The 25,760-nt window shown below is 38.1% G+C and overlaps 1 long non-coding RNA gene across 8 annotated transcripts in view; it reads right to left on the reverse strand.

The window, feature by feature from the left end:
- LOC134517507 (uncharacterized) overlaps positions 1–25,760 on the reverse strand; it is a 199,618-nt gene that overhangs the window by 149,691 nt on the left and 24,167 nt on the right. For 6 of the 8 annotated variants that reach the window (XR_010071654.1, XR_010071655.1, XR_010071650.1 and 3 more), the window contains exons 2-4: positions 21,781–21,908; positions 19,885–20,129; positions 9,363–9,465 (exon numbers count right to left, since the gene is read on the reverse strand). This is a non-coding gene — a long non-coding RNA (uncharacterized LOC134517507). The remainder of the gene's footprint in view (positions 1–9,362; positions 9,466–19,884; positions 20,130–21,780; positions 21,909–25,760) is intronic. The other 2 variants (XR_010071653.1, XR_010071652.1) reach the window with 2 other exon arrangements.

A 25,760-nucleotide genomic window follows, 5' to 3' on the forward strand; every position in this document is an offset into this window, starting at 1 on the left:
TATACAGAAAAGCGGTTGCTTTATAAATTTTTCTGTGTCTCTAAACAAAGACAAAAATAGGTATAACTAGCCTGATACTGTTTAGTTATGTAACAGATTGAGGGTTTGGGTTTTAGTCACTGAAAATGTGATAAACAACATTGTGCATTAATGCAGAAAACAGATTGAGCTTTTTAATGGTACATCAAATAAGACTTTATTAGCATCTATTAGGTTCAACCCAAAGCCCGGGAAATAGCATTAATGAGCATCATATATCAGTCTGTCTGTTATTAGATAACATTATCCCTTAAAACTAGCAAGTCATATAGTACTTTATACTTTTTACCTTTATCTTTAGAATTAGCTGCTGACATCCTCTCCTGTTACACTGGCCTTACTATTAGTAATAGTGAACCAATTTATAAACCCATTAGTGACACTTTTTCCCGAAGATAAAAACAGTCAAAATTATCTGGCAGCAATTAATCTTAATGGCTGTATGCAGTAAACAGCAATGGGCTAATTCCAGCTCTGTCAGCCCCATCAAACAATCCCACATTAGGCAGGCAGCTTTTCACTGATCCATTAAGCATATTCAGAACAACAACAAATTCAATGCTGAAGGCATATGCACTAAACATTACAACAGTGATCTTCTGAAGCCATCATTATCTCTTAAATAGTACTTCCCCCATGTATTATCATTATGCTGTACATTAGAAATACTTTGATTAAACTCCCTTAATTCATAACAGCCAGCTGCAGACCATTTATGCAGTTAATCTCAACACAACAGCTATTGAGGAAATATAACAAATGAAGGCTGTAAACTGGAAGTCATTACTACGAAAGACACTGGTTTCCTAGCCCTCACAGTGCAAAGTGCATGGCAAGATTGTACTTTGGGATGACAGTAATGCAGATTGAAACCGCTAATGACCTTCCACACGTCCTGCAACATGTGCAGCAGGAGTTGCAGCTGTAAAGGTGTGTGCAGGAGCAACCTGACAAGCTGACAGCAGGAGTGGCAAAAACATCCAGGAGGCTCCTTGTCCACAGGACTGAAAAACCAGTCGAGACCTGGCTTGCAAACTGCAGCCTCTCCGTGGCTTCACTGGCTTCATCTGGAGCTCACAGTAATTTGTCTCTATGAAAGAACGGTTCTGATTTCTTCCTCTGCGAAGCTCAAGTTAGTAGCAATGACACTTTGAAAGACTGCAGACCTTTCAGTTTCCTCTCCTACAAGTAATAGCTGTTTTGAGAATTTTTATTAGACTGTTTTCTCTTTAAGGTATAATGGATATGGTGTGGCAAGAACATTTGCATAAAGCTTTCCATGGTGATGTAAACAAAACAATATTATCAGGAGGGGAAGGAAAACAGTAGCTAATTTATATTTCCACACTGACCTGAAATTCACATGAGGTATCCTCATTTAATAACATGAAAACGTTAAATAGATAAAAGTTGATGGTATTTTCTTAAGTTTTCATCAAATGTATTCCACTAAAAATATGTATTAAAAATTCACTCAGAAGGGTTCATGCTGCATGTTAGGTAAAAATGGGAGCTAAGTTTGTGTTACTAATCTAGATTGTACCTTGTCTTGATTTAAAAAATACCCAAAAAATCTGTGGGATTTGGGTACAAAAAACACTTTCACAAATTCTTTACTTGTCAAGTGTAAAGAAACCATAAAAATATTAGTGAATAAGGTCTATGTGTTTTACAGTTCTTCACCATATATAAATAGTTTATTTGATTTTAAAGATATAAACCACAGACACAGTGTCTACCTTGCAATGAAATGATCAAATAAATAAAACTTCAATTTGGCATGAGCCTAGCTGCCAGTTCTGATCTTAGTTCCAGTTCATAAGTCCAGCTCACTCGAAGGTGGAATGCAAAACCTCCGCAGCACCTTCAGAACCCGCACTGAGGAGCAGGCAGTGGCATGCAACAGGCAACGACACCCTTTAGAGGGCCAGAAGAATCAGGTTCCTGATACTCTGGTTAAAACCGATGTGAAAAGTCTCGTTACAAGTGCAGTTTCGTACTTCTGTTACTTTCTAAAGCTCATGCGCTGCTGGAGCACGTGAGGCTGCAGCTCTGCACCATTTTCCCTGGGAGCAACCTACGCAACGTGGTGCTGTATACACCTAAGCACAGGAACACAAAATACACCGGCTTGCTTGTAAGCAGAGGGATTCAACATGGCCACTTTTCAGATGGGTGCTCACGTGTAGTCTTCCCTCCGTGTGGAGAGGCAGACCTTGGTTCCGTGTTAGATGTTATGCACCGCCTAAGCAGCAAGCATACTTAGAGAGTGAATTTTGCAAAGATATATTCTATTCTAACCATAAACATTTTACAGGCTATCATAGTATTCTTCCTTTCAGAGGGAGAAGAATGGACTTCTGTTTTGGATACAAGTTTAAAACCCAGGCACTCTTCCTACCTCCACAGCGCCTTGCCATACTGTCCTAGGTAAGTTACTTTATGTTCCTGTGCCTTGGTTTCCCTTCTTTATAATGTTGATAAGGTGACTTTTCCATCTGGCAGAGCTGTTGCCATGACTATCTGGTAATGGGTGTGGTGCTTCCAAGGTTTTCGATCAGAAAGCTGAACAAAAAAAAAAAAAAAAGTTGCTGTATCACTTCCATTAAGGTTTTCTGCTTCTGGGCTATCAAGGGTGGCTTCCATGACCAGAGTTAGGTAGGACCTTTAGGCATCAAGAAGTCTGTCTATACCACAGAGCTATCCTGAGTCCTTGCAAAACAAGCAGTGCCTCCCAGCAGGTCACACTGATTTCCGAGATGATGGGAATGAGCAGAAATTGATGTTTCCCTCAAGAAGGCAGGTGCTGAGCATGCAGGAACTACATCCCTATCTCTACCTTCACTGCCACCACAGTAAGCAATCTGCTTTTTAACAAGCAACAGTAGATAGATCAGTTTCAGGAGACTATTTCTGCATGTCAGTCTCATTCAAGCTGTTCTAGAACAAATTGGATGCCAGTCCTCGGAAGTACATGAAGTAAACTTTATCTTTAGCCCATTTCGGGTGATCTGGAGATAACCCGTAACAAGAAAAGCACCTGGAAACCAAAGCTGGTTCCTTAACCCATTAGAAAGAGAAAGCTGAGTAATTAATTTTTTTCCTACACAGAAGTATTTCTAGGTGCAAGAGCTTCAGGCAACAAGGAATATTAGAAACCCTGTTGAAAATCAACCCCAGTAGAGTCTGGGCACTCAGGAGCAAGGTATCCTCTGACTAAGGGTTTCTAAGACTGAAAATTTTCACTTAGTTGCCTAAACAGCATTGAAGTTTCCTACTCAACAGAATTCTCAATGTCCCAGATGTAACTTATGTGTTTCACATATACGAGCTATTAATTTGGGAAAAATCATTTTTCCCAAACTTAAAGAGAGGCTGACTCACCATCCTCTCCAGCAGGCAGAAAGATCTGTGATATGATGTGACAATTTTAAGTTACAAAGTGTGCCTGAATCATTATATGTAACCATCTTTGTCCAGCTTCACGTTTTTCTTCCTTTTCCAGCAGCATTTGCTTCCTTTAAAACAGTAGAAAATGCCACACGCAACGCATTTTCAACAATTTATTTTAATTTTCAAAATATGACTTGCTTGGATTTAAGCAAATCCGAGTAGGTAAGTGCTAACCTTCAGAACAAAGCATAAGACCTGTATAACCTTCTCTCCCAGAAAACAGAGCAACAGAATTTGTCACCTCACGGCGGTCCCAATTCTGGGCAGTACTGAGTAATGGGTACTCTGCAGATGACAAGGAGTACAGGTAAGAATGACAAACTATTTCCAGTGCAAAAATTTCACTTAGTTGCAGTTTTACCAGGCAATGCTTTTTTTTTTTTTTTTTTTTGGCTCAGTCTTCTTATGACTGACTGCAGAATATATGGCTATGTATATACCCTGCAACTGCAGTAACAGGGGGGCTACTCTGCTTACTTTCCAAGGACCATTTACTAATCTTGGATTCAGCTAACCAAGCAGTGTAGCAGGGAGTTTATAAAGATTCCCATAATTCTGCCTAGCACGCGATCCAAGCACAGAGCCCTTACTGTACCAGTAAGAATTCAGGACTAAAGAGAAAATGTATATGCTTGTAGGAAATTGGTTATGTTAATTACAGATTAATTTTATAGCTGGATTTTTTTTTTTTTAAATTATGGACATTGTTGCTTCTCAGTTTGACAATGTGTGAACAGTCAGATGTGAAACTAGCTGTATAATGTGTCCTAGTTTTTCACAAAGGGAATATAATATTGATGAGAACCATAAAATAGTTTGGTCATGCTATGACATGTTTTTCCTATTATTGCCGTATTTGAAAAGGGTCAAACCTGATTTTCAAAACAAGAATGTTGTTGTCTTTGGGCTAAGCTAAATTCAGGTCACTCAACAGTGGTAAAGAACTTTGACAATATTCTATTGATTTTACTAATAAAATTCCCAAGACGTTACTTTGACTACCCAATTCGGGACCACAGTGTAATGTACATAAAAGTAGAGCGGACTGTTCACAGAATTATTGCTATTAATGGCATCAATAGGTAGCAGAAGTACATGAGTTATGAGCTAAAGGAGAGCATCTGTACTAAGAGACAACAGAGGAGAAGAATACTTTGCCTGTTTTATTTTGTTCATTTGTCTATTCAAGCTCCTTTTTGCATGAAAATTTCTATCGTAAGAGTTAAGTGAAGTTCTGACAGAGAATCTGGACTTGTCTGATTTTATGATTTATTTTTTTTTTCTCCAGTTCCTCAATCCCTTTATACATTTGGAAGAATTTCCACATAAAAGAAGTTTCCTTTTTCTTCAGAGGGACTATTAATGTGTGCAAACTTTAACAAGGTTCAAGTATAAGCTCTGTGTGCTGACAGGACGTTAGGAAATCAAGTCTAATGAGTGGTCAGATAGTGCACAAAAGTAGCTCTAAAAATCATAGAAAGCATACTGATTTACAGAAAGCAGTGCTAAGGAGTGTAGGGTTTCTATCTCTAAGGGACATAATATAAGCAATGAAAGGGAGAAGTGGTTTTCAACCTTTGTGAATTTGCAGGCAATCTAAAAATATTTTTAGTGGAGAGGAATACCCATGTAATATATTTAAGCTTGCAGATAATAAAGCTTTTTCAGGGATCACTGACAGGAAGCCAAAGGATCCCCAAGGGTTCATGGGCTATAAGCAAGAAATCACTGAAATGAATAATACCAAATTATCTACCCTATTCTAGCTTTGTTTCTGAAGTTTGCCATGTTGTCTTGAATCGGCCTTACTAATTCTCTGGACTTACATTACTATACTGCTTACACATCTAGAAATATAAAAAAAAAAACCTGGAGAAATAATTTTATTGAATTTCATTATACCTCTTCTAAGAAAAATTGTGTTTCATGAAGGAAAGAAAAGGAATAAAACAATGATTCCATTCATATACAATGTGTCAGTAATTTATAACCAATTTATCAATGATGCAGCTGCACTCACTGTAGTTTAAAAAAAAAGAAAAAGCTCATATAATGCTTACATGGTCTCTGAAAGCATAGCATCTTAATAAAGGAAGAGGAAGCCACTGGAGTAATTAGAAAGGTATATTGTAGTGCATATAATGGCAGAAGGATGTTTGTATTATAGTCCAACACATCATTAAGGATACAATTGTTATTTAATGTGGCACAATCATCTTTCTACTCTTCATGAAATCCACTTAAGTAATTACTTTTCTTAGCTCATTGGCTCTATGAACTGACAGTTTAGCAAAGTGCTACTTCTAAAGAAATACTCCATTTTTATAACACCTTACCTCTTTTTAAGATTGACTGTTACTGCTTATCTGGAATGGCCATTTTCTCATTTGAAAAACTGGTGAGGAGTGTGGGGAGAAGGGAAAAATGGATGGGGGGAAGAGAGGGGAAAGAAGTACTAAAAGCTTGCAGACCTGTCTTAAAAAATGAAGATATTAAATACAAAACCCTGCTCCCTTTTTCTCTACAGTGTATTGCTTTTCCCCAGTCTTGTTTTTTGAACATATATATATAAATATAAACATAACCCAAATTAACTGATCTGTTTGTACAACGTTTAGTCAGTTTTTTATCTGTTAGCAGCAGAACACTAGCTCAGTAGTGCAGCACCTTGAGTTGCTTCTAATCTGTTTTTAGGAGGAATAGTTTTACAAAGCAGGGTTTTCAAGATTTGGGACAGTACCGTCTTATGAAAGTTATTGGGGAACATTAAAAACCCTATTATTTTTTTTCCTAATCTTTTTGCACTTATGAGTGCAATAACGTATGGGAGCAGACAAACATCACCTATATACTCAAAGCTCATTCGTTTTTTTTTTCCTGTCATGCATATTTTAATATAAAGTCCAAGACCATTCTGCAGAGCAAGCCCAGCATTCCGCAGACACAGCACTGAACTGACACATTTAAATAGCCCAACAGCATGCTATTTTTTTTCTTTTAAACTTTAAGCTCTCTTTCAAAAGATGTTGTAGTCTTCGTGTTTACTAGCATTACAACAAGGTAAGTCTGAAACACCTTTATCTTATTTGGTAGATCTATGTTTGATGCTCTTTGTTTGACTAGAAGTGTCAGCTGTATTTTACTTTATTATATAAAAAAGTTTCAGAATTTAATTAAGGGTCAAGTACCCGCAGTAGATAAATGCAACAGCTAAAGCATATTTCTGATCTCTCTGAAGACTGCAATCATGAAAATTATTATCATTGAGTAAAACTGGTCTCAATGATGGTGACTGGGAGATGGAATCTGTGTTAGTCAGCCATAATTTACATAATAATGGGTTCCGAGTTTTCATCAGCACCTTTTGTTTGTACAGTGCTTACTGCTACAGTAAATTGTCAAAATGTCATTCCTATCCAATCAGCCAGAAAATATCAACAGTAAACAAGGCACAAGAAGAAATTCTCTGATTAAAAGTATGGTGGAGGAAACGGTAAAACGGGACACTATAATAGTCGTAGTAGTCTTATTCTGATATTTTCAACAACACTGCTGAACAACAACTTATGAAACTTATTATTGTTTTTTAATGAAGCAATGCCACAAAGGGGGTGATGTCATTAAAGGAACGTCAGCAAACAGTTAGATAACTGGTTTGTTTACACTTGTGTTTGTCGTTACCTGTTTGTTTCCTCTTCCATGTGACAATCTATTTCACTTCTCCAGGCAAAACAGACTTAACTAAAAAGTTACTTTCACTACAGGCTGGGTAGCCACAGACCTACAAGAACAGTGCCCAAAAGCAACTTAATCAAGGAAAACACTGAGTCCTAAATAAGATTGCTGGCCCAAATAAATCTCTCTTCTCTCACTAACAAAGACACAAAGCCTGATAGTATTTAAGTTGAAATGTAACTTTCTGTCACCCTCTAAAATTCACAGAAGTGCAAAGAGAGGAGGAGCATGAATTAGTCACAGTGTAGGCTTTATAGCCATCGTACTTATATACTATATTAAAATTAAAAGTTTCGCATTGTGTTTGAAATAAAAATGAATAAAGTGGCATCCTGCCAAAGAGAACCAGAAGCCACCCTTGTGTGGAGCTGAAACATTTGGCTCATATAGTACTTAATTTATTTTCAAGAAATGACAAGTTATATAAATGTATCTTTAAAAGAGAGAGGCAAAAACTTAACTTAAAAAAAGTTTCTTTGTATTGTGGTTCATAAGGGTTGACACAGTCATAGCCTGTATATAAACAGAACAAAAAACAATAAACGTTCCTCAAGGAGGGCTTCCAGCACTGTGCTCTTAAAAATCTTCAAAAAGGACGTGATCACGTAGTTGAGTCACCACAGAAAAGACTCACAGTACCTTCTTCTGGAAATGAATAGGAGTTTTAAAATCTATTGAAATGAAGTGTTGACATAAGGAAATATTTTGTAGAGCTTTCAGGTTTCTTTACCATTCACTTTATTTTACTTGGCTACTTTTAATTTTTTTCCACTTCTTCTCTTTGAAAATCCTGCATTGTCCAAGCCCTTTCGATTAAGCAGCTTGCCTGAATGAAAGCACTGTGGTGATGTGGCGGTGCATCAATAAACAGGGTGCCTCTCAAAGCAGGACAGAATGCTGAGAAATAGGGCTGATCAGCGGTAATTACTCTGACACTTCATGCAGTACAGAGAATTAACTCCTAGGACTTTGGGCCGAATGGAGAAGTAGTAGTTGATGTTCCACATTGTGAATGCCTCAGTGCCTGAACCCATTAGGAGTTTAAACGGAGATGGGAATTCACTATATACAGGGCTTTTTTTTTTTTTTCCGCCCCTCCCACCCCCCCCCCCCCCCCAGTTAGGAATGTGAAGCCGAGTGCAGAAAATAGAAATAATTCGGGATGCTGAGCAGGCTGCATTTCTATTTTTTTGCTAAGGTCTTTACATTCATTTTTCATTAAAACACAAATAATTGAATAAAGGAATGCCCATAGCAACCATATTTATGGGAATGCACCCATCATGTGGAGGAAGACACCCATATGCCAAGTTAAGGAAGCGGAATTGCTCTAAGGCAGACCTGCAGAAACTAAGGTACACAAAAACACATAGCAGGAGGGGAAATACAGCTAAAAAGGCAACTAGTTAGCAGCTGCCACTATGACCTTTAACTGCATCCATGGTAACTGGGCTAAAGATGGAGTTCCATTTTATTATTCTCACACCCACAATGTTAAGCCTATGAATCCCATTGCAATTTAATGGCTGAAATCAGAAGGCAGATCTGTGTTCATTGGACCAGTGCCGACATCCTCTTAGCTAATGAGTGCAATAAACATTTTCATGCCAGGAAACCAATGCAAGTGGAAATATTATGCCATGCAGAAATCTATCCCCCAAACACAAAGAAATGGTCAGTAAAGTCAGTCCTTTATGATCATTTGCATATACTGTAATTTTTCAGGTTTTAGGCCACGCATCTTTGAAGCAGGAAGCTATTTAACCCATATATTCTTTAATACTGTGGCATGCAACAGCGTTCACTTTATATTAAGAATTGTGGGAAGAATTATGTATTCCAGAGTTAATGATTATAACTGTCTCCAATTATTTTCCTAAAGGAATCCTATGTTTTTAAATAGTATTTTTTCTTTCACGCACCTAAAATGTATTTCATCCATTTGCAGGCTATGTACGGTACCACCGGCTGAGCAAAAGATACTAAACCAGCAAACTGTTTCAACAAGAAAGAGGGCTTTGTTCTAACTTTTGTTGCTATTGTAATTTGACTCATACAGTTTATCTTAAGAATCAGTGACAACAATGTCATATCTTTGTCTTCTGAGCTGAAAGCGAGACATATATCATCCTTACTTGGGCTGAAGAACCAGAGCAACGACAACTGTGGTTAAAAGGATCTGTGCTGGATGTATCTTTGAATTCTCAAGTATTTCCACCTCTAAAGTTCTGTGGTAACCTGTAAAATCAACAATGAGAAGTATGCAGCGGAGCTAACAATTGATTTGCAAGTCTTTACCTGGAAAAAAACAGTACAGCTGAGGAGTAGCCATAATTATTTTAAAAATTGCAAATACGGCGATTTAGCCACATTGAGCCATGCAGTCATTTATCTGTCTTACCCCCCAGCCTTCCGTAAAGAAGGAGCGTCAATCTAATAACACAACAGACCAGGGTGAAGAAGAAAACTCTGAATGCATAAATGTGCAGCTGGGAAATGAAGGTCACCAAAATCTCCTTGAACTCTTGGGTAAACCTGCTGTATTTGCTTCAATGTGGTGCAGTCAAAGACATAAAACTGCATTAGTACATTCGTAAAAAGCATTATGTGAAATATCCTTGCCTCTCACAGTCAACTTCCTCCTCCATCTTAAAATATCCAGAATTTTATTTTTGTTAAAATGTTAGCCTGGCATAAGGAGAGAGGGCTTAATGACTTCCCCTGACAAGAACTACATGTATTTTTTTTTTCTTATGGAATACTGCCAAATATCCTTTGTAATAAAAAGCTTGAACTATTTTGCTAACAGAAGCCGCTTGTTCTGGTAACTGTAAAGGTCAGACAGAAAATAATTTTGGTGTTTCTTATCTTTTAAAATAATGTCACTTTTTATCATTACGGTAACATTTTTGGACAACAAAGACAAGAGAAAACAGAAGATGTGATACCCCAGACCACCAGGTACACTATTTCTTAAAAGACGTTAGGTTAAAAAAGCTGTTAGCCAATTATGCCAAAGACTGGAAATGTCACAAAAGCCAATGAAATCTCCCTGGTAACATTCAGAAATAATATGCTTTGGATCATACTGTATATTAAATGACAACTGTCAATTTAAAAAAGAAGTCCTCCAAAATCTTTGATGTATGACAATTTGGAAGTTGAAACACACTGTTCTTACCATTTAATATCTTTGAGATAAAAAGCTTTTGACATGTTAACTAATGTGAAGGAATAAGTGCTTCTCTCATTTCCCTAACACAGTACTGGACTGCACTGAGTAGCTTTTTGAGATAAATGTCAGAAGAAGCAAGGTGGTGTATTACCGTTTTATTTAGTTAAGAAGTATATGCATTTATGGCTATTACATTACATAACAATAGAGGAAGGTGAGATTTTGCATCCTAAATATTGTCCTTTCATACGTGCAGTCTTTCTTTCAGTTAAAATGGGCATTTGAATGGGCACTGATTGTCAATATTATCTAATCCACTTTTCTGTCTGGGGCTGTAGTACAGTATGAGTCAGAGGAAGCTGTCAGTCGCTGAATGCGCAACCATTCCAGGATAAAAGGTCTGTTGAACTGTGTGCTAGTTCTCTTTTTCTTGTTTGTTTTTGGTTTTGTTTTTGTTTTTTGTGTTTTTTATCACTGCGTAGAAATCATTCACCATCTCTAGCTTCAGGCATCTGGCCTGGGTGGTTCCCAGGTAGCTGAGGAAATCTCCACTGGGCAGTGCTGGGTGGGGACGCCAAGCTCCTCGCTTCCACTGGGATCCTAGATGCATCAGCCATGGAGAATCCTTGATCCTACCCTATGAGAGCATCTCAGCAGGTTAAGGCAGTGGCTTATATATCTAAATAAATGGTAAGCTTCTTGGTATTTTTGCTGGCCTTGATGAGTTGTGAATGTGTATGCTAATTGTTAGGCACAGGGTGGATGGGGTTTTGTGGCCCTTAAACCTCATGTTGAAGGTTTACACTGCTCAATTGTTGGCAGAATATGTTTGAAGGTGATTCAAAGTCAAATCTGCCCCAAAAAAGAAAAGTCCTAAGTTGTGCAGACCTCACCAACTGGTGCCATTGGACCCTGGGGAAGAGATTAGTTCCTGAATCTCTTCTAATTAACAGTATAGACACAGGCGAGGAACACTGCTGTGTACTGCTTCAGATCAGCTGTGGACGTTTTTCAGTTAATTCGCTAAAGAGCAGACCAGAAGTTAACCATCCCAAGACTGGGAAGCTTTACGAACTCATTCAGTAAATCTTTATAATAGCGCTGTATTCACTGGAATAAAATGAAATAGCAGACGACAGGATGGTGCCACAGTAGTGAAGAAGGCAATAAACACGATCTTCTGGGAAATCTTTCTGACCCCAAAAGCAAGAGCAGAAGACAGAAAACGCTGCTGTTGAAACCTTGGTTGCACAATACATTTGAAGATGTAGATTTCACTGCCGTGAAACTGTGTCATTGGGACCTCTTTCTGTTAGGCCAAGAAGCCAAACAGAGTGGGCTCCATCTCATGGGTGGGATAGGTACTGTCTTTGGTTGAAGAGTAGAGGGAGAATCCAAAATGACATTACTAATGAAAGACTTTGTGTTGACAAATGTGATACACACCTAAGCTACGTATAACCCAGTAGAACTTATAAAGTGCTGAAAATGAATATAAGCAGCTAGAGGAACCAAGTAAAAATGTATGCCAAGCAGAGCTATAAACAGGATGGCATTTTTAACTTTTACACAAACAAAATAATCTACACATACTGCAGAACTTTCAGAGAGTTGAGGTGGTAAAACTGCTCACTGTGATGTTGAAACAGTAGAATTCTTAATAAATATTTATGGTTTGAATCTGAAAAAGCAAAATATATTTATATATGTGTTGTATGAATAATTGATCTTTTGTTGTTTGGCAATCAAAGTGATATATTTCATTTCACATAAATCCAAACAGATTTTTTTTTTAATTTTCAGCGTATAGAAAAAGAAAATGTTAAAGTCCATCTGCATTTGCTCTCGGTAGCCCAATGTGCATCTAGGTACCTAGAAAAGATGGTGTAACTTCAGAAGAAGACATTCAGTCCAGAATTCCTTTATCTCAGTGGTTAAGCCATTTCCTGTGAGACAAGAGAACAGAATCACATTTCTTATTCCTACTCAAAAAAGAGGGAGATTTGAGCTTTCTTTTCCCACTTCATGGGTGACTGATATATATGGACATAAAGGTGAAGAAAGCAGGACTCCTTTCTGGTTTTGGCATGACATTTAAATCCTGCCATACCTGTTTGCCTTGCAACTGTTGATCCATTTCATTCCAGATTCTTTAATACTTTTAGACCCATCAAAACTAATATCTTTATGTGAATTAACCATTCCAAGGTGAAAAAACATTCAGACATACTTTTATCACATAAAGAAGAGGATTCCCCATTAATAATCAAAGAGGGTGTTGAACGACAAAAACTAATGATTAACATTCTGAAATCAGCAGCACTGGATAACCAGCATTTAAGAATTCCTAAGAGCAGCTGGAGAAATTTCAGTACATTGGCGATAATTTTGAACAAGTCCTGACGTACAAGGAATGCTATAGGAGGTAACCAGACAATGTTACTTGTCAGATCCCTTCCCCTGCTGTTATGCAAAACAATGCAAAACTGACATGGGTTGTTTCTTCTCTGATTCCATAAGAATCGGTACGAAAGGAACGACTGCAATTTATTTTTTTTTTTTATTAACAGTCCAGAAGTAAGCATGAAATTACTCCTGGAAGCATATATGGGTAAGTCAGTGGTAAACAACAAAGAGAACACTGTGGAGATGGGAAAGATTGCTTAGTAAACTAGGTTATTAGAAATAGGGTGCTTTAATACAGCCCAATCCTAAATTACCTTTCTAGAAACAAAGATGAAAAACACAGAACTGAATAACTGAAAGCAGTGACTCAAAAATACAGAGGATTTGTACTAGACCAGCAACTAAACAGTTGTTCAGAATGGGATAATACAGCAAAAACCCAACAGAATTGCTGAACGGTCAATGAGGGAGCAGGAGAGCTGATCTTTCTGTTACAACTTGGTGACACCAATGCTAGAGTACTGCACCAACTCTGCAGTTCACATTTTCAGAAAGACACAGTGGAGAGAGTCTCTACTGGAGAGAGTAGAGAGGAAATGCAGAAATGTTTTGAAAACGGGAGAAAATGCCTTGTGGTGAGAGATTTAAAGAGTTGGATCTTTCTGTTTATGAGGAAGAAGATTGAGAGGTGACTTGCTTATGGCGTATATACCTTCTCAGGCAGAAAATAATGGATATGAAAGGAGTCTGTAATCTAGTGGAGAAAGGCATAATAAGAACCAAAGGCTGGAGCCTGAAGCCAGATGAATTCAAATTGGAAATAAGGCACACACTTTTAATGCTGATAGCTATTAGCTATCAGAACACATTATAGAGGGAAGTGGTGGATTTTCCATCTCCAGAGATCTTCAAATCAAGATTAGATGCCTCTCAGGAAGATATACTTTAGCTGCAGAAAAACTATTTGGCTCAAGGTAGGGATAACTGTGTGAAAGATAAGTGCCTGTGATCGAGAAGAAAGCAGATTAGATGATCTAAGAGTTCCTTTTTGCTTTTTACACTAAGAAAATTTGAAAACCTGCAGTATGTAGCTGGGAGTTAATCTGAGTCCTCCACCCTAGATTTAGCCCAATCAGATTACTTGTGCATTGACGTGAAATTCATACCCCATCCCTCACTCTTTTATATCCCTTTGCGGGGTTTACCTAGAGGGAAGTCAGATTTATTGCTGTTTGCTTTCCTTCAGGATTCTGCGAAGGCAATGGTCCGTGTTGGAAAATTTAACGGAACAGATGCACAGATCTGCAACCCCTCTTTAGACTTTCATTCACACTTAATTTCTAGAAGAGATCAAAAGAGACATCACTGTCTCTGGGACGTACTTCTAGGATTGCGGCATAGCAAAATGCAGAAAAGTTGTGTTCACTGTACCACCTACTAACACTATTATTTATACGACTTCGCGTTTGCAGTGTTCACTCCCAAACCACTGGCAATTACTGAGAAATCCCTGCTTTGCCCGTGACAAAAGACGACAAACAGAACAGTTTTCTAATTTGTGGCATCCACAGATAAGTACAGGGAAAGTTGGAAATTTGTTACTATGTTAAATGACATTGTTTGTGAAAGGGTGTTGTGTAGTCCATGTGGAGAAACAACACGGGAAAATCTTTTGCCCGATCCTGGCCTGGATATCAGACAATTGGTGTAATTCGGTTACGGGATTTGTATTTCAAAAGGTCACAGACTAGTGGTGACACTAACAAGAAAAGTAGGGAGTACTGCAGAATCTCACAGTTTTGGTGATATGGCATACATTTATTTCAGATATTGGCTTAAAATTACTGATTTAAAGCCTGATTTTATGGTGTTGAGGGGCATAGAAAAAGGATGCACAAGACAATGTAGGTAGGGAAAAAATGAAGGAAAAAAGATTGGTTTAACAGGGAAAAGGGGAAAGGAAAAAGTCATTGCATATTTGGAAACAAATAAGATAAACAGGTGAAATTATGGTGCAAAAGGACAAGTTTATGCACAACAGTTCTATGGACTTTTAAGGCATAAGTAATTTTATTTAACTTGAGCTGTCAACGTCTGAAGTTGTCACCATAGATTCCCTCTACTGCCAATGGAGAGAAATAGGTGTTTTTAAAACATGATTCAGCTGACCTATTTTAGCCACCTACTTCAGGATGAGATGAATCACACCCTAAAAGTGCCTATTTCTCTCCATTGATTATGAAAAGAGTCCAGGGTGACAACCTCAGATGTAGATGTCTCAGTTATAGATTTTTGTATTTGGTCAGATGAATCCCACTATTAAAGCCTATAGATTCTGACACATCTTCACTTTTTTCCATAATTTCTTATTGAAAAAACAGCTACTATGGAGAAATAGGGGAGATACACATACATTTGTATCGGGTGCAATTTACTGTAGAATGGCTGGAAAATTGACATTATGTGTGTCAAATGTTGACATTTTGATGAAAAAAAATATCAACCCCCAAAATACTTCAGCTGAGAAAGGAAATATTTCTGCATGGAAATACTGACATGTGGCCTCAAGGGAGTGTCAGGTCGGTGCTTCAGGCTTCCAACCTTCTCTATAGGACAGAGTCTTTGCCTGGACTACATGTTCCAGGATCATCCTGGTTCCTCCCCTTAGTGATCCTGATGGTGCCTCTTGGGATCCCCATGGTGATGACAAATCACAAGAGATGAGTCCAGCCAAAATGAATCAGAGGAGATTTGGAGCATGAAGCAGTGGAATTACACCTTCTGCAAGGTGTCAAAGTGGCATACTTTTAACAAAAGTATATAGAGTTTTGATAGAATGAATGGCAAGGTAATGTTTTAAACAAACAAATGACATTTTTAAAAAAGAAAGAACACAGTTTGAAATGAATAACCTGACTTCTCAACATCCAAACTGATTATCCAGTCTTCAAGGAAAGATGAATTATGGGTGTGCACTTCTTATTTTGCTTATGAACATATTTTACATTTCTCCCTTCCCTTCCCTTCCCTTCCCTTCCCTTCCCTTCCCTTCCCTTCCCTTCCCTTCCCTTCCCTTCCCTTCCCTTCCCTTCCCTTCCCTTCCCTTCCCTTCCCTTTTGCTTCCTCTCTCAGTCTTTTGTTTTGTGTCTTTCCCTCTTGTTAAGGAATGGTGCATAGTGCTAATAAACTTAATACTCAAATGAGTGTTACCAATGTGTGGTTAGCAAAAGATACTTGCCAGTATGGAGAAGAGCACAGGAAAACACAAACTAATTAGATCTGCTTGACAGGTTATCAAATCAAACTTGAGTGCAAAGATATGCATAAGTTAAGTTCAGAAATATCTTTGAAGATAAAGCTTATGCATAACATTTCTAGAGATAACATCACGTTCAACTTACAGAGGCTGCATTACTCATGTGCATAAAATAGTAACCTTTGTGAACAGTCTATACAAATTTTGCTATTCAAGAAGACAGAGATTGTGAGTCCTAATTCCAGCTGGAGGGAACTGAAAGGGAGAAAAACTAATTTCAGTGTCTCCTTGATACTAAATCTCAGCTTTAAGAAGAAGACCGAAGGCTGAACAGCCTCTGAGGTTTTGAGTTTGCTTCAGAGAGCTCTGCTGATGTTGCATTATTTGTCAATAAAACTAAGGTAAAGAAACATGCTACTCTTAGATTTATTAGGAATTTAAACTCATCTGCTTACAACAGATGAGTTTATGATACAATGAAAATAACACAATAGACTTTAATCATATGTATATTATACACCACCAAAAGCCATAATGACATAACCAAGAACTCAAAAAATACATTTGAAAAAAAAAACCTTTTAAATATGCATAATGCTTTGTGTTTGATTACATATTCACATATTATTTATTTTTACAAATGTCACCCGCCATTTTCCCAAACCTTGATGCCCTCTCTCTATAACTTCCAAGCTGCCACAACCTTCTTAGTTCAATGTCTTCCCCATAGGTTGTCCTTTAACCCAGCTCCATTGTCATTCATTGTAATGAAATCCTTTGTCAATCCAGCATGAGATTCACTGTTCACAGTAACAGTCTCCTCTCAGAATTTTTAGTTGGGGTTAGATGCCCAGACTGTCCTGATCTCTGTTCTACCCATGAAGATCCCCATCTGATCTATGTTTACTCCTTTTCTGCACTGGTTTTACTGGCAATGCCCATTGCCTGACTCCCTACCTCTGAGGGTAAGGGCTTCCTACCTGCTTCCTAAATACCCATCCCATTTTCCTTTCCTAGCCTGTTCCTCTTCTTATGATGTATCTCCTCCTTGCCCTCTTTAATAAGGTCTAACCTACTTCCTTTGGTCTCAAGTCTTCCTCTTTCTCACCAGAATTTAGTTTGCTGTCACCCAAACAAACAAGCTCTTTGTAGCTCTCAATAGAGTCTTCTTCATCAGATCATAATTCCATCCTTCTAATGCCTCCTAGGACAAAGAGGTCTCAGCAGCTTCTTCTCCAGCTTTTAATTATCCTAGATATCTCTGTGCTCCTGGACAGTTATTAGGCTGCTAGGCAGAATTTTTAATTTCTTCTCACAGTACCAGTCTTTATTTTGTTCTCTCCACATTAAAATATGGTGAGTCCCTTCTCCATGCCAGCAACAAAATCTCAGTATGAAAAAGGAGAGTAAGGCTCCCTGCTCTCAAACCTGATCAACGGTGGAATGGATTAACTCCCTGTAGGTTAGGGACTGACTGTCTGCGGAGCAGCTTTGCTGAAAAGGATCTGGGGGGAAGCAGGCTAAACATGAGCCAGTAGTGTGTCCTGATAGTCATGAAAGCTAATAGCATCTCGGGCTATGTTAGCAAGAAAAAAGGTTGGACCAGATGACCACTTCCAACCGGGGCTGTTCCATCATTCGATATTAACTGTGTTAATGTTATGTTGAGAGAAGTGCTTATTCTCCTTTACTTGGCCACATCCAGATACTGTGCTCAGTTTTGGGAACCCAATGCAAGAAAGATGTAAATAAGTACGTCCAGGGGCTAGAGCACATTCCCTATGAGGAACGTCTGAGGCAGCTGGGTTTGTTCAGCCTGAAGAGGTGACTGCAGGAGAACCTCATAGCTGCCTTTCAACACTTATGAGTAGGCTATTGCAATGGCAGAGCTGGGCGTATTATTGAGGTGCACGGCATGGACTTAACTGGAATGGGGGAGGTTCTGACTAGATATAAAGAAAAAAAAAATTAACTGTGAAGAAAACGAAGCACTAGAATAGGTCACCCAGAGAGGCTGTGGAATACACCCTTGGAGATTTTCAAGACCTGACAGTACAAAGTCCTGAGCAACCTGAATTCTGAATTCAGTGTTGACCTTGTTCTGAGCAGAAGGTTGGACTAGAGACTTCCTGAAGACCCTTTTAACCTACATGATTCTGTAATTCCATGAAGCCTCTGTTGAAAATGTTTTCCCAGAAAGTTCATCACTTGTCCAAGTTAGAATGTGTTTCGATTTATATCATTGTTATGCATCCTTTTAAAATTTCAAGCCTTTGCTCTCAGCCACAGAAGACTTGGAGCACTTCAAAGGAAAGACTGCCAGAATTTTTTCAATGTGTACAAAACAAGATTATCTCCCTGGACTCTTTGTTGGATACTACTGAGTAATTTTGTCTGAAATATTTGAAGAGAGGAAAATGAGGTCTGAGGCAAAGTAAATATTAAAAAAATTCTGATTCTCAGACTCCTGCTGGTCTACCACTGGTGCTACCAAAGTTGCTGTTAATCCATCATGACTACGGTGAAAATTCAACTCCCCATAGCATCAGTTAGACATCACATGTTGAAAACCAGGCGAGTTGCCAAACACTAGTTCATTTTTAGTGGGAATGCCACAGTTTGGCAAATCAAGAGGTAAACCAGAATACACTCTATTTTGTCATCTGTTCTTAATGCACTATGTTTTTTTTAAAGTGGATTTGTATGGAATTAATAATTCAATGTATTGGCCAGTTGTAAAAATTATGCCTGCTAACAGCTGTAATCTTATAATTGTATTTCTCCCCTTCCTCCATGCCCCACACCAAAAAAAATGTTTATTGCTGACCTGCAATAAGGTTTTCCTCTGAGATTCTCTTATTATTTCCAAAAATGCATTGCTTAGCTAAGAGATGAGTGGTGACACTAAGCAAAGTCAGTAGAAAATAAAGACAATGCTACATCTAGAAGTAGAGGACAGCCACCAAAACCAAAAAAGGCAACAGTGCCTTTTGTTATATTTTATAAAACGGAAAGCTGAAGATAGAACAATGTTGACTAAGCTTGGAAGCTAGAGGTTTCTCAGAGAAAAATGCATAATAAAAAAAATAAGCTGTACAAAAAATTGAGCTGTAACACATGATGGGAAGTATCTCAAAAATGAATACATAAAGAAAAGAAAGGCTAGACTATAATAGCCTAAAGAGGCAGTTTCCTAAATGAACTCTACCAATATTGAAAAGAAACGGAAAACATAGGAAGATACTTGCCTGAGTGTAGCTGGATAGTTATCAAAGACACATATAGTGTTGATTAAGTGATAGCGTAAATGAACTTTATATGTGGAATATCCTTTGGGAATTAAGAAAATGTCTGCACTCTAAGACTGACAGCTGATGTCAACATTTTCATTCCATACTTTCTGGAGAAACCAAGGAAAAGGCAACCAGTTTATAATGTGTCTGAAATGGGCAGAGTTACAGCAAAAGAACCCAGATAGATCTGCAGATCTATGTGCATAAATTTTCAGGTCTGGAACAGAAAATGGACTTTTTTATATTAGAAGGGGCACGTGAGAAACACTTGCAGAGTCCCCAAAAGAGTAATGAAAATTGGCAAAATTGCCTTCAGAAAATCTGCTGTTTCTGCTAACCTGAGGTTGCCTCTGCCATAAGTATTCACACGGAAAGCATGAAGACTCCATCAGAAAACTCTCTACGTCCCTTGTCATTTCAGCCCATTTATATAAGAAAGTGAGGTACGTTGAATTTCTGTTTGAAATATAACTCAGCAGGGTTCTGGTTATCCACATCAGCATCTTACTCACACATTTCTGACTCACCTCACTGCAGATTGAAGGTCTGTTTCAGGGTAGTAGCCTCCACAGTCCTTCCTCACTGGATGTTTCCAGGTGGACACAGACATTGATTAGTTCTTGTAGTCCAGGAGTTTTGGGGCAGAGGTAAGTGATGGTGTGCTTTGCCCCGAGTAAATACTGTTCATGTAATCATCCGTACCACTGCAGTTGCTAGCCAGACCACCGTTTCCTGAGGCCCAGATAAAAATATTTCCTCCACCACAATGACCCTAGGGGAATAAAAAAAATAACAAAACAAAACTGAACTTTCCATACAGACCTTTTATTTTAAACAGCCAGTGTTATATTTCTGCCAAACTTAGAAGGTGTTTTTGATTATGTAGCTTTCAACTACCATGGAATTAATATAGAAAAACTTGTGTTCTTCAGGGAGCCCTGTCATACATCTGCAAAATAAGGTTCTTTTTATGTACCTACACATTAACATTGACATCCACTCCCTCATTTAATTAACAACATTTGAATGTCGTTTCCTTTCATGTAGTAATTGTATTTTTTATTCCTAAAATGATCTCTTGTTTTGGATGGAGATAAAATTCGAAAATGCAAAGATTTGTCCAGAAAAAAACCAGTAACAATAAGGGGTTCCTTTTTTCCTCGTGGTTTTTGAAACCTAAATCTGTACTTTTGTAGCGAGTTTTGAAAAAAAAAATCTGAGGTGGGAAATGAACCTCAAGATTTTGACTTGAGGGGAGAACTTTCTAACTTTTTTGGTTATTTCTTTCAGTGAGTTCAAAGCTAACCTGCTGGGTCTGGGAACTTTCATATCTTAAGGACCCTGGTAGCAACTATAAATAGTTGTGGTTGTTAATGTAGATACGCACACTGGAGAATCTAGAGCATGTATTACATGTCCACCAAGGAGTTGAATTCCAAGGAAGGAGAAATTAAAACTGCATTAGTAATGCTTAACTTTAACAGCCAGATAAAAGATATACGGTGAAAGAATGCAATCCAGCGTTCACTAGCTACTTGAATTTCTTTAATAAACTTGACAAACTCATGAATATTAAAAGGAGTCCTGTGTTATGTGTCCTTATGTAAAGTACTTCTCTTGTATCTGGTAAATGGTGTCCACGCAGTTATTAAAAAGGAGGAAAGAGGAGGAAGTGAAGCTAGATCATGGAGGAAAGGTCAATCTGTTGGGAGGGGTCTTAGTACTCTTTGTTCAGTACTTCATCTAAAGAACCAGGAGATGACATGTAAATATTTTTTTAAATCAGAGTTTAAGTGTATGGAAGTCAATCCATCTGTTTATGAAGCATATATGTGTGTACAGTCAGAAAATATTGTAGTGGTTTTTTGCTTTTTTTAATTGACTGAAAGATTTCATCAAGTTAAATACTTTACCAGATTTGTAGGCGATAACTTTTTCTCTTTACAATAAGCGTAAATCTTTCTAGTCATTTGTCTGGTGATTAATATATTAATATAATTACTATAGTAAGATTGCAGATAATCTTTGCATATGGAAGAAAAATAAATTTTTTGGGTAGAGCTGGGGTAAAGCACTTAGACGTATTTCCAAAAATCCCAAATAAAAAGACATAATTTATTCTGATCATTTTTTTTTCTTTAATTACTGAAATGATTTAATTTATAAGCTTATTTTTGTGTGAGGTTTCTTATGAGTGGAAATTTCTAAAAAGCAATCATAAGATAACTTTGAAGAATACCGTGTCCAAGAAATTTGGAAAAGTAGCAGGAAGAAGAGACTTGTAACAGATATTTTTAACTAGTTGCATACGTCCGAATGAAGAAATGCAAGTTCTGAATGGCTATATAACAATATCAAAATGCACGTTATGCTGGAGATTTATTTCGAACAAAATTCCTGGCATGTTCGCTACTGTATATTACCTTTCTCCCTCTCTCACCAGTCCTCAAATTCATTTGCCTTGAAAAGAAGACATTTTGCACTGTTTCCCGAAGAAGAGCATTTTTGATCAGCTGGGTCAGAAGCAGCTTCTCTATTTTTGAAACAAAACCTGGGAAAAAAAAATTTAAAAGCATCTTACAGGTACTAGATTATCCCTTTAATGCCTCCATTAATATTAAATAAATCCTGCAAATACAGTGTCTCGGTTTTGGAAAATATATTAATTGGGTGTATGTCAGGAATAAAATCCAGGAACTCACTTTTAATATTTCTTAAATCAAAAGCTTCTTGTTCTTAACAGCTAACCCATTTAGATATTCCTTCCCTCTCCCCCTTCCAAAGCCAGCTCCTTCAGCTGACTGCTGCACTCCAGTGCTGTCTGTACAGGTTACAAGCAGTGAAACGCGTTGCAGCCACCTACATTTATACTTGTCCTGGTGTCAGTCTTCCTTCCACAAATGGCTGGAAAAAAATGTACAATTTTTTCTTAATTGTGCATTTTCTTAAAGCCATGTTTACTACCAAGCACCTCTGGAAACTGCAATTAATTGCCAAGTTTTCTTCAGGGATCTGACCCGAAGTACCTTTCGAAACAAAAGATGTTTCCGAACACACGGGGTCTTTTTCTGATTTCATACACTTCCACGTAAATCACACACATCCAACTGAAAATAATGATACAAGTGCAAGCATTATAGATTTTTATTATAGATGATTCATAGCTCCTTTGGTCAGTAGTGCATGTTTCAGACGTTGCTGAGTACTAATAAGCTGTTTACTGATAGAGTAGGAAGCACGTTAACGCTAGGAGACAAATCTCTTAAGAGCCCAAACCTGCAAATAAGTTTGCTTAAACATACTTCTATGAATAGACCCACTGAAATCAATGAAACTACTCGTGTGCATAAATTTAAACATATGCAAAAGTACTTGAAGACAGGAGATTTAGCTCTTAATTATTTTAGGTCACCGAAGGAAATGGAGGCCGCAGTTTCTCCCAGAACAGGTGACAAATCTGCTTAGAAAGGTAATGTGGAAGTGGCATAAGGAAACTGTGTATAAGCAGTCTCATCCAGGAATATGTGAGCACGCTGATGCTGCCGTAGAGGATCCAGCTGGGGAATGACTGATCTAGGTAATTATATTGCCAAATCTTTAGAGGAGACATCCCATACAAATTTTAGAAAATACAGATCAGGGACTCAAGGTACGTGCTGGATGCATAATTCACTCTGAATAATTTGTTAGACAAACTTCACCTCCTTTTTCTATTTGTGCATTGTACAAGAGCAGTTTATGACTTTTTTAGATTTATTATTCAGAATGATTCCCTGAATGAAGGTGTATCATTTATGAGCACTTCACTGCAAGTGCTTGGTATTCAAAATTTGGCATTCAATATTGTTATGTTGGTTAGTTGGAGCAGAGCACATCGCATGTCGTGTTCCTCTGAGTGGAAGTAACTGAGAGTCAGGTTTTCTATTGTAAATCGTCATATTTCAGAACTCAAAAATCACTTTCTATTCCCATTTTGCGGTAATCACAAGACATCTCACAAACATTCTGGCTAAAGGCACATTTGTTCAAAATTAAAACATCATTATTTTCATGGAATTATTTTGTCCTATTATGTCTCTATTTATGTCCTATAACGTCTCGACTATTCAGCTATAACGAGAAGGTTTATCAAAAGATATACCATCATTAAAAAAACCCAACAACTAATAGGGATAATTTTGTCCAGCTGCATAATCCCCCAGCTGGGATATTGTGGAATGTCCCATGCCTTATTCATCAGTCCTAATACGTTAAGAACAAAACTTCCCAAAAGTGACACCACTGAAGACTTATAGCTTTAGCTATCTGAAATCAGTCAGAGGAAATGTTAGAGAATGAAGAGACTCATTTATGGCTAAGAAATTGGAAGCGAGGTACAGAGAGAAATTACACTGCTCTTAATACAAGCAATATTTAGTTATTTCCTAGCTGTGGCTTGCAGTCAGTCATCCTAACCATCTGCTCAGAACTGAACTTTTTCTTCTTCTTCAGTGTAGTTGAACTATATCAACAGAAACAATTTTTTCAGGGAGAGTAAATGTACCGCTACGAACGGTTTGATGAAAGACTGAATCTTTGTATTCCTGGAAAGTAAGTCTTCCTGTAACAAGCAGCTAACGTTTGAACATGTCAAAGCAAGCCTTTTAGAACAGGAGATAAGAGCACTTGAACGATTCTTACAAAGTGGTAACTGGCCCAAAAGAAAATGTTGTGTATGGTAATTTATTCTGGGAGTTACATTTTCCTCGGCCTCGAAAAGAACCTTACCATGACTCAGTACGTTGGGCTTCACTCCCGTTCTTGTTCGGGAGATTCGGATCTGAAATATGGACCAACTGTACAGGCAAACATTTTATTCATACAGGCAACATTATTGGCATAGGCAGTGGTAAGATAATGTCTAGATCCATATTAGGAATGGCTCATAAAATAATGTCAATCTGAGGTGGGGTGTTTATTCATGGTTTTAATTTTAACTATGCTGTTAAATGCTATGCTGCAGAAGCTTTAATGTTTAAGCAACTATATTAATCTAAAAGTACTGTTATTGATAAAAATTCTTTTGCTTTTTGAATTGGTGAATAGTTTGCCATCAGACAGCCTTTATTGCTGGTATAAGCTACAGCTGTGCTAGAAGGGATAGCTACGCTAACCTAGTGTCACTGCCTCAGCATGGGGGCTGTTCAAAGTCATTGTTTACATGGACTTTCTACCATATGGAATTATCAACATTTTATTGCAAAAGCCTTAGTGCTGCCTTGTAGTTCCAGAGCGAGAATGCAGCATGAGATACTTTGTTTTCTCCTTTTCTCCTTTAAAAAAGGAAAAGAAAAAGGAAAAGAAAGATTTCTCTCTCCCTCCAGTAACGCCCTCCCACTGAAAATCCACATCAAATTTTAAGTATCAACACCTATAAGTAAAAGGACCCCTTCCCTTTTACATATAGTTATTAATATATTGTAAAATCTCATATTTTGGGTAGCCTACCTCCTCACTTTCAAGTGACTGAGATTGACCATGCCGGCAATGCCATTTCACCTCTGAGAGAAGAAATAACTCTTCCTTCAAGGGGTGCCCCATGATTGCCCCGGGGCCGGACCCGCCTCTGCACCCAGCGAACGCCTGAGCAGAAAACACGCTTTAGCACATGCAACATCCCGTGGGCCCGAACACACAGGGCATTCTTAGGGGGTATTAATATGTAAGTAGGTGGTTAGGACCCCGCCAGGCATGTTTGGGCAGGCTGCCCAAGGCCCTGGTGTGGATTGCGTGCAGGCACAATGCGCTCTTGTCTGCTCCTGGGAATGCTTTTTGAGCAAGTGAGGTAGACGTACCTCTGGAAACCTGAGTAAGGCAAACTGTTCCGGTTCATGTTAAGAGGGAAAAGGAAATGAATAAACATTATAAATCTTCGTTAGCCCAGCAAGAGCAAAGAGCGTGCTTTCATGCGCAATAAAGAGTAACAGAAATAAAAGCTAAGTAAGAGTAAAAGGAATTTTTGAGCTCTCCTCTGGAGCAAGAATCCCATGAAAACCCCTGGAAAGGTTCAGATGTATGTAGATAAACCAAGGGACAGGATAAAACAAGGGGCTTTGACAGTGCTTGCGCAGAGCTCATAACAAAACAATGTATTGTGAGAAAGTATCAGTTCGCTGAACTGGAATGTTTTCCACAAATTTGACAAACATTGCTCTGTTAAAGATCTGATTTGAAGAATATTTCCTTGGCCCATGCTGGGGCTCTGAAGTCCTCCACATTTACTGCTGAAGAAAGAGAACCTTTGAAAACTTGAGCTGCATCTCTCCAAATCTGGGTTTCGGTCGAGTAATACTGTAGCAGCTCCAACACAAAACGGTCTCTCAAGGCTTTTATGCTGGCAAGCCGAGAATTAGCTTGAGTTTGC

This window comes from Chroicocephalus ridibundus, chromosome 1 (genome assembly GCF_963924245.1).
Source record: "Chroicocephalus ridibundus chromosome 1, bChrRid1.1, whole genome shotgun sequence".
Classification (NCBI taxonomy): Eukaryota; Metazoa; Chordata; class Aves; order Charadriiformes; family Laridae; genus Chroicocephalus; species Chroicocephalus ridibundus.